Genomic DNA, 16,131 nt, shown 5'->3' with positions numbered 1-16,131 from the left:
AGCTGTTTTGGAGCTAGACAACCGTTCTGTCACTTCGACCTCAATCTGACAGACTCCATTCCTAAAATTTGTTCTCTCAATCCGTATTTCGCCCCTCTCTACTCTAGGACACAATTATCTTTCTACACGGCCACTTATGTCATTGCTGGAACACCCCCTACCATCCACCCACGCTTGATTCCACCCCCAACCCCAAGGGACCATTCCATCATGGAGTGACACCCTCAATTGGATTCGTCCGTTGCGCAATTCATTCACCCCCATCCTATTTACTACCCCCCTGCTTTTATAAGTTCTCGCAGTTCTCTAGTCCTTTTGTAGCAAGAGTAGCAAAAAAATAACAACAAAATAATAAATAAACCGCCTCAAATAATAAAAAATGGTGGTAGCAACATTTTTCAAAAGAAAACTGTCGTACTAAAATTTTTAGCTTTGTTCTTTTTTAACTTTTTTTTTCGCCGTGTTCTTGTTTGTTGTTGTAATGTTTTGTTCCACTTAACGTAAATAAGGAGCGCCAGGTGTAATTACACGCTTGCCAAAGTTTTACGAACGAACAGGAGAAAAAGTTGAGAATGTTCCCAAAGTTAACTTTAAATCTTTTTAGATTTTTTTCATTATTTCTACCTCTTTAACCTTTTCCAGAAAACCTCTTGAGGTTGCAAGTTTTTTTTTCCCTAAAAAAGGCATTGGGCTTTAGTATGCGTGTCTAAACAAAATAAATTGAATTCAAAAAATGTTTTTTTGTTTGATTTGTTTAAAGCTTTAATTCGAAAGTTAAACCTAGCGTGTGCATTTAAGAGTGGGTTTAGTATAATTTTTGTCCTTTTTACATCAAGGGAAATAAAAAAAAAATGTCGTATATTTTTGTTATCGTCTTCATTTACCGTTTTGAAACTAAACACAAATCACTAAATTAAAAGTTCTTTTTTTCTTTTTTATTCTTCTGATACTTTTGTGCACTTCTTTACCTTAATGCAGTTTTTTGTTACAAAGTCGTAAATTAAGTGTTAATCTTTTGACATTCAAGGGAGAAAATACTTTAACTTCGACTATTAATCTTTTTATAGGGAAATTTTATTTTTCCAGTAAAGTTTACAATCGACTAAAAAATATGTTTTTGAAGTTATTTAGCATTATTGAAACATATTGATTGGATCATTTATACAATGAAGTGATTGCGGAATATTTGATCCTGAAGTTCTAGAAGTCAAAAGCTTTCAACAACTTGATACAACAACTTTCCCTTGAGAATTATGAGAATAATATCAAAATAACCAGATTGATTAGAATGTAAAATTATAAGATGATTCTAAAATTAAACTCTTTGCACTGCCTTTCACTTTCATTTGACAATCAAACTGATTTAGTTGCTTGAAATCAAAGTTTCACAGTGATTTACCTCAATGTTAGTTCGTCTTGTTTTGATAACGTTTTTATTTGTTTCGCTTGTTTACTGTTTCTTTAGTTATAATGTGTATTTATTAAGATTTCTTCTTGAAATTTGTTTTAATGTCAACTCTGGGAGGATTTGGAATAATATATTGACAAGCCACATTTTTTAAATTGCTCAATGGAGTATTTTATGAAAATCAGTGGTTTCCACGTTAGCGATATGTGTAGATTGTGCTGTAATCGATTTGAAATCCCTGAAACTTGTGTAATACCTATTTAGATAAAATACTATAGTGAATTTTGATTTAAAAAACTGTGCCTTACTACTATAATACCTTTTGATCTTAAAATGTTTCGACGCGTTCACGGGATGCCAGATTCTCCATCGCAAAAAAGAAAATTACGACAATGATATAACAGCGCGCCATTAGATTAACGCAGGCAAAATTAAACTAAACTTTAAAAAGAATAAAATCTTTTTCAATTGTAAGAATACAACGTGAAAAAAACTGAACGATACTGTACTGTACTGTACGATACAGGTTCAAATTACGATAAAAAGTACTGGCATCCTGAGTGTCAGCCCTGGATCCATTTTTACAGGAACATGTTGAGGAACAAAAATATCTTATGTACCGTAAATTTTACAATAATAATTACCGTAAAATCGCCGAATCACTCTCAATAAATAATTATTATGGTAAAAATTAAGGTATAATATTTTACAGTAAAAGTTGATTTTTTTGTTAAAATGGATTTTAATGATGACGCACACAAAATGCCGGTATTTTATAACGTAATTTGAATCGGAATTTTTTTTTAGTATACACAGTGATTCAACTTCATAATAATTCGTCATTCTTTGATAACACTTAAGTTTTCATGATTCCTAATGCGTTAATTTCATTTTTTTTTAAAAAATGATTTCATGAATAAACGCATTTATATCTATATGCGCTGTAATCAATATTGAAACACGCTGTACGCTTTTTTTTACATATTGTAAATAATTAAATACAGAGTTTATTAATTTACAGAGTTAATAAAGAATAAATACAGAGTTTACTCCATCGGTAGTCTAATTAAACTGGATTGTATTGCCGATGAATATTTTAATTACTGTATGTAAATTATACTTGATTATTTCATTAGAGGAAATTAGGATATTTAATATAAAATCAAAGAACAAAAACGAAATAGAAATTGTATGACACAATTTTATTCATATGTATTTAATTTAGACAAAATCACGAGCCTAATTATATGTGACACAACACCCATGATGAATCAATAATAACCCTTCAATACAAAAAAAAAAATAAAAAAATAAAAAAAATCACCTAATTTTGATACCAGACATGTTATTTTTCAAGGAAAATGTGCCACTGATAACAATTTAATTGTAAATATGAAATTATCATGTTTACTTATAAACAAGGATAGAATACAATTATCTGGCGGAAAGACATATTGTTTCAACTACGGCACATCCTTGTCTTTAACATGCGAATTTTTTTTTGTTTTCTTCTAAGTATTGAAAAGGTTGTGTTTTGCATGATGTAAATTTGTTTTCCTGAATCGCATTAAATTTTCGACATTTAGGTGATTTTTATCGGACCATTTTGGCAAATTTGATTACAGAAAAATAGAGTTTTCGTGTAATTTTATGCCAATTGTCCTTTGTTATTACTTAACAATAAATGCTTTGTTATCACTCAACTCTCTCCTTCTTTTTTTTTTTTTTTTTTTTTTTTTTTTTTTTTTTTTTTTTTTTTTTTTTTTTTTTTNTTTTTTTTTTCATTTTTATTTATCTTTTTTTAAACTAAGTAGAGAATTTCCTTCATTAAAAACACAAAGTTTGTAATTTGCGTTTCGCACATTCGTCAAAAAGTAAAGCGAAATGATTGGCGATACTAATTACAAAATATTAAGACATAAAAATAAGATAGAATGATATTTGAGAAGAAAATAAGAATACTAAAAAATTTTAATTGTAACAATAACATTCAAAATAATAATAGGTTGTGTAATAAATTGTTATAATAAGATAATAAATAATAATAAGATAATAAATAATAATAAGTTTTTTTTAATTTTTTTTAACAAAGTAAAGAATTTCCTTCATTAGAAATACAAAATTTGTAATTTGCATTTCGTGCATTCATCAAAAAGTAAAGCGAAATGGTTGGCGACACTAATTACAAAATATTAAGAAATAAAAATAAGATAGAATGATAGTTGAGAAGAAAATAAGGAGACTAAAAAATTTTAATTGTAACAATAAAATTTAAAATAATAATAGGTTGTGTAATAAATTTTCATAATAAGATAATAAATAATAATAAGTTTTTTCTTCTTTTTTTTAAACAAAGTAAAGAATTTCCTTCATTAGAAATACAAAATTTGTAATTTGCATTTCGTACATTCATCAAAACGTAAAGAGAATGGTTGGCGATACTAATTACAAACAGTTAATAAGATGAAGTAATATTTACAAGCTCAATAAGTAGACTAAAATATTTCAATAATAATATAATTTAAAATGACGTGAAGTATTTACCGAAACTACAAAAAGCACGGTAACCCTGTGTCAAACTAGGGAATTTTTTTTTCAAAGCGATATGGAGCGATAGTCAGGAAGTCAAGTCGTTAACTAAGAAATCGACATTTATAATAATATAACAAGATTCCAAAGCATCAAAATCAGCCTACGTGATATATATATATATAATAATAATAATAATAATGAGACAAAAAAGCTGTATGAACATTTGTATAACTATTATATTAATATATTTTGCTTTGGCTATATTAATACCATATTAGAAAGCACTCTATTTAGCGGATATAGTCGTGTGAACTGACGACGAGAATATATCTTTCCCTTATTTTGTTTTCCAAAATTTTAATTTAAAAAAAAAAAAAAAACATTTTTTCTTGTTTTTTTTTTGTATTTATATATATAGCTTGTATATAGTCTTGTATCCAAGACTAATCAAGTTTTTTTCTATCAGCTACAACGTCTGGACCGTCTTTCACCCGTAAAAAATTAATAGCAATGGATAGTTCATAACTTAGAACAGTAAGTACTTATTCAACTTTTCACGAATTCCAGAATAAAATGGTTTTAGTACCAGTTTTTTCCCGTTTGCCGTCTTACTTTCAACTCTGCAATGGGATAAAAAGAGTAAGGGTAAAACAACAAAGATTTATGTGAAGGCAATAATATGTTTCTGCTCCTTGTGCTGCCATTTAGTGAATATTCCAGTCATTTGTAAACTACCCACTGAAAACGATACTAAGGAACAGTTTGAAGTAAAAAATGTCAGTTTTCAATAATTGTGGCTCATTAATATATTTCCCCAAGTTCTCTTTATATATATATATATATATATATATGTATTCATATTTTTACTTGATCAATAAGCTGATAAAAAAAATATCCTGTTTTTTAAGAAAACAGTAATGTTCCTTTTTAAACGTTGTTTTTGTAACTCGGTTAATGAAAGATACAAAAATATCGCAACAAAGCAATAAGTTTATTTAGTCTGATTGAGATTCTGCAAATGTTATTCTTCGCCATTTAAATAGTTAGGTTTAGCACAAAATAAAAATTAGGGTCAACAACTATGTAGTCAAATTTGAGAAGTGAACAAAAACAGGCTTTACAAATCCTATTGGTTGTTTTTGTTCCCTGTCAACCGTGTTAACCGATTAGTGTTGTTTTTATCACTAAAGGGCCATGTTAAGGTACATTTGGTGAGAAAATTTTTTTCTTTTTATGTTCAGCAGGGTCTTTAACATTTTTCCGCATTAAGAATCGATATATTTACGGAGGCATTCTCTTAAGAAATAACACTCGATCTGAGGCAATTGATAGCTAATCAAGTACAACAGCATGTGAAGGTTAAAACAACGACGGATTCTTGTATCACACAGTTGAATGCCAACGTATACAACGTTTTTTTTCTTTAAAAAAAAAAAAAAAAAAAAAAACGCAAATTAAATTTAAAATTATGTGAACGGTGTATCTTTCTAATCATTTTCACAATTCGATTTTAGTTATACCTTGGAAGAATAGTATCTAAGAAGCCAAAGCTAAATATTAATGTACAGAAATATTACGAATTAAAAGAAAAATCTAAAAGACCGGAAGATAAATTGCTCTTTTATTTTAGTATTTGTAGGATTATAATTTAAAAAGTGAAAACTAAATAAACAATTGTGTAAAAATTATGAATTAAAAAGAAAAATATTGGAAGAAAAGTCGCTTTTTCATTTTATTATAGATTGATAGAAGGAAATCAAATAAGTAAAAATGAATTAAAAAAAATTTAAAAATCACAATTTTTTTTCTTCAAGAAATAAAAGAAAAACGGAAAAAAATTGAAAGAAAAAGAATCACTTTTTTACTTTAGTTTACTTAAAATAAGTATAAAAGATAAAAAAATAATAATAAAATAAATTAGAGCTATAATGATGGCGTAATAAGTCGGATAGATTTATAACAAAAATATTAAAGAAAAATTATCTTTTTTATTTAACTTAGAAAGAATACAATCTAGAAAATAAAAACTATATTAATGATAGCGTAAAAAAGAGAAAACGATATTTGCAAAATTTTGGAATTAAAATCCAGACGATAAAAGTAATATATTTTCTACTCTTGGCAACAATCAGACAAGGCATGCATGGATAGGTGACATTAACTAACTTATTTTCCTTCAATCTGCATTGATTGACACGACAATAATCTAACAACCATTCGAATAACAGATGGTACCGTTAGAATGTATGAACATTGTTTCTCTTTCAATATTCTTTTTCGTATTTTCCCTTTAACTACGACCTTCTTTTTTTATTTTCACCGCAGACGATTACAAAGGCTCAAGCGATAAACAACGAGGAAAAAAGAATTACAAGAGTGCCGAAGCTGAGTGAAAGAGACATTATTTATGACGAAGAGAAAAGAAAATGGCTCGTAATGTCTCAACAGCCATGAAGGTCAAGGACGGGAAGAAATTTGATTTGTTTATTCTTTTTATGCAAACCAGCTGACGGTAAATGTATTACTTGATATCTATTTTAATTAAAGTTTCAATGAATATTTTATAAATAATAGTTTTCAAGAAATAATAAATACTTATATTTCTTTTTTCCTTTAAGTAAAGAAAAGCAATTATATTTTTATTTACTGAAGTGAAAGCGTATGGTGACAGAAATAAATTATATTATGCACCTGAATTTGGTTCTTTAATAATCTTACTATTATACAAAATTCATTTTATGTTTCGAAAGATTGGTTAAGAACAATAAAAACTTCATTTTAATTCACATGTTTGCTACTCAAACGACAACGAAACAACTACGTAGACGATATTTACACAAAAAATAAAAAGTGAATTTCTAAAAGAATAAACTCACCAAAAGGGAGTTTTGACCCGCCATAAGGTACTCATGATTCTTTTACAGTAAATGTTTAAAAAAAAACTTTTAAGTGGTATCGGGATTGGGGTTGAAAGTTTTGAGAAATGAGTGATAATCCAAAATAGTTCCTTAGATGAAAACTAAGTATAATTAAATGGCTTGAAGCGATAGCGATAAGTTATATTTTTCCAAAGGTGACAGCTTGGCATTAAATTGTTCCTTAGTAATTTTTTCAGATTAGTAATTTCCGGGTTTCCGGAATATTCACGATGGCAGCAGAGAGTCGCATTGTTTACATGGCAATCTTGGTGTCTTTCACCAAAAAAGAGATCCTGAACAATTTGAAAACGTATGGCTTATCAAAGGCATTAAACTGCTGTTCACATACCTAACTCATTATACCTATTAAATCTAACCATCATGCCATATATATCGTATACAACTCATCCTCTAACCTTATATTGTAAAAGAGAAGAAAAAAAACCGAACTTGATTTATAATCGCAAGGCCGTTATACATCAGATATTAGATTTGAAAAAAATACAAATTGATAAAAAAAAAAAAAAAAAAAAAAAAAAAAAAAAAAAAAAAAAAAAAANAAAAAAAAAAAACTTACAATTTGTAAGATTCAGAATAGTAGACTTTCACTATAATGGAAATATTTAAAAGGCATTCACTTTTAGACACTTTATTGAAATAATATGAAGCGTTTTCAAATTCGGTATATGTTCACGGTCGAGAATTAAAAAAATAAATAAGTAAATAAACGAATATTCTGATGTATCATACCTAAGAGATACATTACAAATAAAAATAATAATTCTAAAAAAGTAATATTTTTAAAACTTTCATTTTTTTAAAGATTTTTCTTTACTGCTTTGAATATAATCTGTTTATGCGTAATATATTAATGATAACATATATTCTACTTTTTTTTTTATTGATGGCTAAAATTCTTGCTTTTGCCAAGTTCAATATATTATAAAATATTTTATTTATACTTAATTCTGTCAAAAAATGATAGGAAGTTTTCTGGTGTAAGGAAGGTAAACTGAATTTTTTGGGGTTGTCCAATTTGTGAGAAAGGTAAACCACCAGAATTTGCAACCATATTAGCCAGTAGCCTCCCCCTGCTTCTTTTTTACAGTGAGACTTGTTATATAATATGCAACTTGATTCTTGGCCCACAGCGCCATCTATCAGAGTAAAAGGAGTTTTCATAAAGAAGGTAACCGATATCTTACCCATCAACTAACTTTTCATTGTTAAGAGCGACAAAAAGAAATAAAAAAATATTTTTGTTTATAGTTAATGGTTTTTGACACAGAATAATTAAAATAAAGTTTGTTAATAAAAGTATGAATAAAGTACAATAAATATATTTTTCATTATTTACATCGTAAAAGTAAATGATTTATTAAGCTTATTATTTAGTAAATTTCGGCTTTTGCTTCATTAATATCAAGTAACACTTAAGTATTTTAAAAATTATAGAGAAAAGTTAATGTTTCAAACTGTCCAAATTTATGAAATTTGTTTCACGTTTTCGAAAAATAGTTGCATCAATTTTCAACAGAGGTGTGATGTGCAGAAAAAATAAACGCTATTTTTAACCGATTTAATGATTAAATAAAAATTTTAAGTGAGCTATTAAAACTTGTTAACTTTTTTTCAAATAATGCAATTTCTAAACTAAACATGTTTAATAAAAGCAGTAGTATCATATTGGTTTTATTATTTTTAGAACATATTTTATTGGCATATTTTATAGCGATTGTTATGTTAAGTTTCAAATGGAAACACGAAAATAAATAAGTAAATGTAAATAATATCTGTAACCAACCCCATATTAAATAAAAATGTTTTCACCAAGTTTTTTTTTCTGTTATTATTTCATGGTTACTCAAAAATAAATTATTTATGGGCTTTTCTAAACTTCAAAATTCTGCATCAAATTACGGTATAAAATACCGGCACTTTGGATCCAACATCTGTAAAATCCATTTCAACCGTAAAATATTTTACCGTAATTTTTACAGTAATATTTATTTATAACTTACTTATACCGGCACTTTGGATCCAACATCTGTGAAATCCATTTCTACCGTAAAATATTTTACCGTAATTTTTGCAGTAATATTTATTTATAACTTACTTATATTTAATAATATTATACGGTTATATTTATCTAATTAGAGTGATTCAGAGATTTTACGGTAATTATTGCTATAAAAATTACAGTCCACAACCTGTTCCCGTAAAAATTTATTTTACAACAAAAAGTACCGTCACGATAAATGCTGTTACTTTTTACGTGATTTGATCCAGAATTTTTTTTACAATGTAGATAACTGTCGTTTTTGTTTTGTAACATACAATTGCTAAAAAGTATTACATTTTTAACATTTTAACTTAAACTAAAAATTCTTCAAATAACACCAGTTATAATTTTGTGGAGTCAGGCAAGAACAACCGATTTTCAGTGTTTAACTGTAGGTTATGTTAAACATTTATCCTCGGGATTAGCTAAAATAAAACTAAGTTTTTAGAAGAATTTATGTTTAGAATATTTCAATCAATAAAAGTTAGTTTCCATCATTTTAGAAAGTCGACATGGGTGGATCTCTAATTAAGCTACATTATTAGATGTATTATTATTTTGTAACAAAATAAAAAACAATCACCTACCTCAGTCGTTTCGAAGTACTCAATTCGAGTATTATAAATTTTTAAGCGTACACAGATAAGATGAGAAAATTGCTGAGAATCATTAAAATAATAGATCCTCATTCTCCTCCGAAGCTTAAGTAGAATTATTTTACAGGATTATCTGAAAAAAAGGATTACACATTATAAGATTTTTATACGCATTTTAAAACAAAATAATGAAATAACAAAAAAAAAATTTTTTTTAATCAGTTTAAAATTTCTGACGTATTTCATAACGGATTGTTACATAAGCATTTTAAAACAAAATAATGAAGTAACAAAAGTAAAAAATTTTTTTTAATCAATTTAAAATTACTAACAATTATTTCATAAGGGATTGTTAAATATAAGCATTTTAAAACAAAATAATGAAATAACAAAACAAAATTTTTTTTAAAAATTATTAACAATTATTTAATAATGGATTGTTTATGTTTATATTTAAAATGAAATATGGAAAAATACAATGAAAGCCTTTCAGTGAATACTTTGAATTCTTCAATAAATGAACTTTTTGGCATGTTATTATCTTTAACATTATTATTTTTATTCTAATTATTAGTATTGTATTACTTCTTCTATTCGAAAAACATTATTTTTAATCATACTCAAATTATATGCTTATAAGATTTTTATAGGCATTTTAAAACAAAATAATGAAATAACAAAACGAAAAGTTTTTTTTTAACTAATTTAAAACTACTAACAATATTTTATAACGGATTGTTAAATAAGCATTTTAAAACAAAATAGTGAAATAACAAAAGTAAAGAAAAAATTTAATCAATTCAAAATTATTAACAATTATTTAATAACGGATTGCTTATGTTTATATTTAAGAAGAAATATCGAAAAATACAATGAAAGCCTTTCAGTGGATACTTTGAATTCTTCAATGAATAAACTTTTTGGCATATTATTATCTTTAACATTATTATTTTTATTCTAATTATTAGTATTGTATTACTACTTTTGGTCGAAAAACATTATTTCAATCGTACTCAAATTATATGCTTATAAGATTTTTATAAGCATTTTAAAACAAAATAATGAAATAACAAAACGAAAATATTTTTTAATCACTTTAAGATTGTTAACAATTATTTTATAACGGATTGTTTATCTTTATATTTAAAAGTAAATATCAATAATACAGTGAAAGAATTTCAGTGGATACTTTGAATTCTTCAATAAATGAACTTTTAAATTGGTATATTATTATCTTTAACATTATTATTTTTATTCTAATTACTAGTATTGTATTACTTCTTCTAGTCTAAAAACATTATTTTTAAGCGTAATTAAATTAAATCAGTTTTTTGAATAACACTAAAAAATAATTTTTCATTCTATTTCAATGCTTAACTACATTAAGGAAAAAATTCTGCAAAAAATACCGTACTGCATGATAATGACATGTATAGTAAAATTTTTTTTAATTTTATTAATTAGTAATTTCAGCACAGAATAAGTATAGTATAAGTATAGCACAGAATAAATCAGTCATAATGCACACTAATAAGATTTTTATAAATATTGTAAAACAAAATAATAATTGCAAAAAAAGAAGAAAAATATTTCTTATCAACTTAAAATCACAAACAAATATTTTTAGTGATTACATTTTTATTGATAAATCTGGAAATTCCTCAATAAATTAACTTTTAAACTTTAACATTTAAGGAGGAAATCTACGTTTTTGGTTTATTTGGTTTGCGTTGCATTATTATTGAATTTTTATGTGTTTTATATGCTCTCGAGCTCTAAATCGGCATTGTGTTTTTTATAGAGTACTTTATTAAAAATAATGTTGGTTCAGTAAAGCTGAAAAAAATTCCAGATAAACAAAGAAAAAGACAAGAACGCTTTCGTGAAATAGTAGACCATGTTTTTTTCTAATTGAGATAGATGTAAAAGATATAAAGATTAGCCTATTAACCTTAAATAATTAAGAATCATTAAATATATTGTCTTTATTCAAAATAAATAATGAGCTGTGCTTTGATTTAAATAACCGCTTATTATTTAAAGAAAATTAATATTTTAATGTTAGTGCTTTTTGTTTTTAATTCTTTAAAAAATTTTACAATAAAAGTACAAAAGATATTTTGAAAATAATTTTAAATTTAAATATAGTCTAGTATCACAAAAGTCAACGAATTTGAAAGTTACGACATTATAATCAGTTGTGGATCAGAATCGTTTTCAAACGAATTAAAAAAAAAAAATCCACTGATAAAATGTATTTGTGTAGTTAAATATTTATAAAATAAATTTTTTGTAGAAAGTTACGTTATAAATTAATTTCAAAAAATAAATTTAAAACATTTATTTAAAAATTTCGCAAAAGAAAACTTATTGAATGTTTAAAAAAATTATTTTTATTGTGAATTGGAGATTATACCATAGGTGTGGGGACCAATAACAGACTTATCCCAAACAATTCCAAAAAATAAATTAAAAAAATTTATTTTAAAATGTCGCAAAAGAGAACTTACTGAATCTTTAAAAAAATTTCGTTTATTGTGAATTGGGGATTATACCATGGATGTGGTGACCAATAAACGGACTCCCCCCACCCTCAATTTTTTTTTTTGTGGCAAAAATGGTCTCAGCACCGTAAAAGAGAATCCGATTCTGCGGTAATTTCAGATTCAGAGTTCACGTTAATTAAAATTCTTCATAAATTTGCCAAAACCAATTTTTCAAAAAAAAAAAAAAAAAAAAAAAAAAAAAAAAAAAAAAAAAAAAANAAACCATATTTTTTTTTTTTTTTAATAATTTTTCACAAAATCAGAACCTGATTCTCACAAATTTTCATAATTATGCGCAGATTTTTCATAGTTTCACAAAAAGTCTCAATCAAAACCTCGCAAACATTAAGACATATTAAATGAAATGCGCAAAGGATCCCCTAAAATTATCCCGAAACTTATTCTTTTTAGATGAAATGCTAGAATAGAATAGAGGTCAAAATTTTTAGAAATCCAAAAAAAATAAACTAGCGGAAATGTAAGTCAATTATTTAAGCAACAGATATTTGTTTTAAAATATATAACAATCCCATGCTCAAATAATTGATCAGATATTCAATTTCAAATTCGGAACACGCCCGGATTAGACATGGCCAGTAAAAAATTCCCTGGACCCCATTCCCTTATGGTATACGAAGCAGATACGAATTGTCTTTGAATATTGTAATTCAAAGAAATAAACTTACAGAAAATTCAACTGTGCATGTCTCATAAGTTTGCTTTTTCCTGCATGCGGTCAAGATTCCTTGGAAAAACTCCCCTTTCAGTTTAAACTAATACGGGATCAGGATCAGGACATTGAGTAAACAGCGAGGAAATTTTTATTTAAAACAAACAGATTGTGCAGCATTTTTGAATTTACATCATTATCTGATATGTTACGTTGGGATATCTATTTTGTGGACCTATCCGAAGATATTCCGTCAGTGTAAACTTAGTGACCGGTTGAAAGTAAAGATTGAGATGATAGAGTCAACATCGATTTGGACAGGAAAACAATACCAAATAAAAGGGATTTGAATTGAAATTCAAGTTATCACGCAGTTATTTATTCATACGCGTTTCGGAGACAGTTTCGCTTGTATCAATAGAGTGATTGGACATTTGGTGTTTCAGAGAAACTTTTGAAGCAATCTGCCGTATCAATTCGATTCGTTTTCTTGAACGATTCACAGTCGGGGCAGTTTCATGATTTTTAAAGTGTTTGGAGCAATTTATTAACTTAAATTTAAAAAAAAAAACTTATTAATTGGATCAAATTTAACAAGGAACTTACAATTTCATATAACAACTTATTAATTGGATCAAGTTTAACAAAGAACTTACAATTTCTAAAAAAATATATATATATATTAATCAGATCAAATTTTTGTCCTGCATAATTTAAAACTTTTTTTAATCCAAAACTTTATTTGTATTCTTTTAAAAGTTACGACCCAGCTTTCCACTTTTAAATAAAACACAAATAAAAGTTTTGGATTAAAAAAAATTTTAAGTTATGCACAACAAAAAATTTTATCTGATTAATAAGTTTTTTTTTTAAAGTAAGTTTCTTGTTAAACTTGATACAAATAATAAGTTCCTTATTAAATTTGATCCAATTAATAAGTTGTTTTTTGAAATCACACAGTCGAAACAGTTTCGTGTTTTTTAAATTGATAGAATCAATTAAGTTACGACCCAGATATCCACTTTTAAATAAAATACAAATAAAGTTTTGGATTAAAAAAAAGGTTTTAAATTATGCACAACAAAAATTTGATTTGATTAATATATATATTTTTTCTTAGAAATTGTAAGTTCTTTGTTAAACTTGATCCAATTAATAAGTTGTTATATGAAATTGTAAGTTCCTTGTTAAACTCGATCCAATTAATAAGCTTTTTTTTTTAAAATTTAAGTTAATAAATTTTATTCCTTCAAGTTGTTGTTTTTAAGTTCTTTGTTAAATTTTTTACTAATTTAATTGATTATACATTCTAAAACACGAATTCATAAATGATATGCATTAAATTTAAGAAAAACGCCCTTTCTGAAGATTTATTTTGATTAATGCTACAGCAACAGATTGCTCAGTAGTTTTTAAAAAGTAGGACTCCAAAATTGATTGCAAATCATTGCTGCTATCAGAAAATATTAATATTTCTAAAATATTGTGATATTTTTCGAATTTAACCAATTTACCTAATTTTTATATCGGTCAATATTTTCGGTACCTAAATAAAAATTATCAAAGCTTACGATAATATTGTGTTTATTAATTATCACAATTTATAACACTCGTGACATTATCGTATTAAGTTTTTATCATTGCTAATAATAATCACGATATTATCAAAAAATGTTAATCATTGTTTTCAATAATTCTCATGTCATTATTCTGTATTAAGTATTATCGCTAGCCATCGTTTGTTTTACATTTAGAATAAAACAAGGTATTTACAATATAAGCTAACAATACTTTTCAAAATATTATTATCACAATTTTTTTAAAAAAAATAACCATATTTTATGAAATACTGCCCAGCTGAAACAGAGAAGTAAACACAATACCCCATAGGAGCTGAATCGATTATTTGACCATGCAAAAAATAAGCTGAAATGTTTTTAACTGATACCTGTTACATTTGCAATAACGAAATGCGTTTATAGATTTTGTATCTATCAGTATTTACGGTAAAGTAAGAATAAACCAGGAAATATACCACGCTACGTATTAATTTAGTAATTAGAAACTACAACTGATTAAATATAGCAAGAAAAAGAATATATACTGCTCGTAAAACATATGACGAAAGACGTAACATTTTATAAGATGTTACATGGATTAAGTGTAGATTCATTTTCAACATTCGATGCTTTTGTGTTTATTCTACAATAAAAAGTCTTTCTCGCCACCTCTGTCAACAAATATTTATGCCACTAAACAATTTATAAATTTAAAAATCTAGTATATTCCAGATTTTTGTTTACATATTAGGCCATAGTCATACTGGCAATTAACTTTTTACTGAGCAATGTTACGCTTTTTCAATACCATCTATAATCAATGAAACACTTGCCAGAATATTTTTATATGATATTAGATAATTTATAAAATTATAATGTGCACAAAACAAGTTGAAATGCCACTAACTCAATTTATAGTCGCATTAAGTTATTGATAAATTTAAAAATCTAGATTTACTGAGCAATGATGCGCTTTTTGAAATCAATAATATCAACAATTATCAGAATTTTTTTTACGTGATACTAGATAATTTATAAAATTAAAATGTGTATAAGACAAGTTGAGATCGCAGCTAAAAATATTTTTAAAGTACATATTTTTGAAGTTTATCGGTACGTGAATATACGTATTTTAAAATCATTATTGCTATGTTTATTTTTTTGAAAACATAATTTTGCAGCATGGAAGCAACATTTTTTGCCCACCTCAAGAACACACTCGAAAGCTAAAGAGTGTTATAAATCTAACCAATCCACTTTATAAATGTAAATAACGACTAACGACTTAATAACGACTCAGCGTTGTGCCCAACTAATAAGTAATCGATAATAAAATTAAAAATTAAATTAGTTTATTTAATTTTTAACAATGACTTGTTCTTAAATGAATCATTTTACTTTTAACGATAGTATTACCAAACTTCCTAGGAATAGCATCGTGATGATGATGTATATAATTCATCTTATTTCTTAAGCGTATGAGATAACAGGTTTGATTCATGCACTGGATGTTTAATGTTTCTTTAAACTTAGCTCCATGAAAGTTGTTTTCTTACGGATATATATATATATAATATTACAGTGTTTTCACTACAGCGCGAGAACGCGAGAATCTCGCATATTTTTTATATTCTCGCATTAAAAAATGATTACCGCGAGAAATTCGCGCATTCTATAAACCAATTTCAAAATTCGCGAATTTCTCGCATTTTGAAAAAAAATTCTCATTTGCGCCATTTAGAATAAAATCCGTTTCACTTTTCTTCCTGGATCTTTTATTATTTTCAACATCTGCCCCATTATCTAGCTTCCCTATTTACCAGTATTGTTCAGAACCTTT

General features: G+C 26.2%; 1 protein-coding gene across 11 annotated transcripts in view; it reads right to left on the bottom strand.

Annotated features, from left to right (window-relative positions):
* LOC107437615 (forkhead box protein P1) overlaps nucleotides 1-16,131 on the bottom strand; it is a 403,975-nt gene that overhangs the window by 320,012 nt on the left and 67,832 nt on the right. For all 11 annotated transcript variants that reach the window (XM_071186843.1, XM_071186848.1, XM_071186855.1 and 8 more), the window contains exon 2: nucleotides 9,508-9,649. The gene's annotated coding sequence lies outside the window, so the exon portion shown is untranslated. The remainder of the gene's footprint in view (nucleotides 1-9,507; nucleotides 9,650-16,131) is intronic.

This window comes from Parasteatoda tepidariorum, chromosome 10 (genome assembly GCF_043381705.1).
Source record: "Parasteatoda tepidariorum isolate YZ-2023 chromosome 10, CAS_Ptep_4.0, whole genome shotgun sequence".
Taxonomy (NCBI): Eukaryota; Metazoa; Arthropoda; class Arachnida; order Araneae; family Theridiidae; genus Parasteatoda; species Parasteatoda tepidariorum.
Note: the sequence above shows the minus strand (reverse complement) of the source record. Positions and strands in the feature narration are given on the sequence as shown.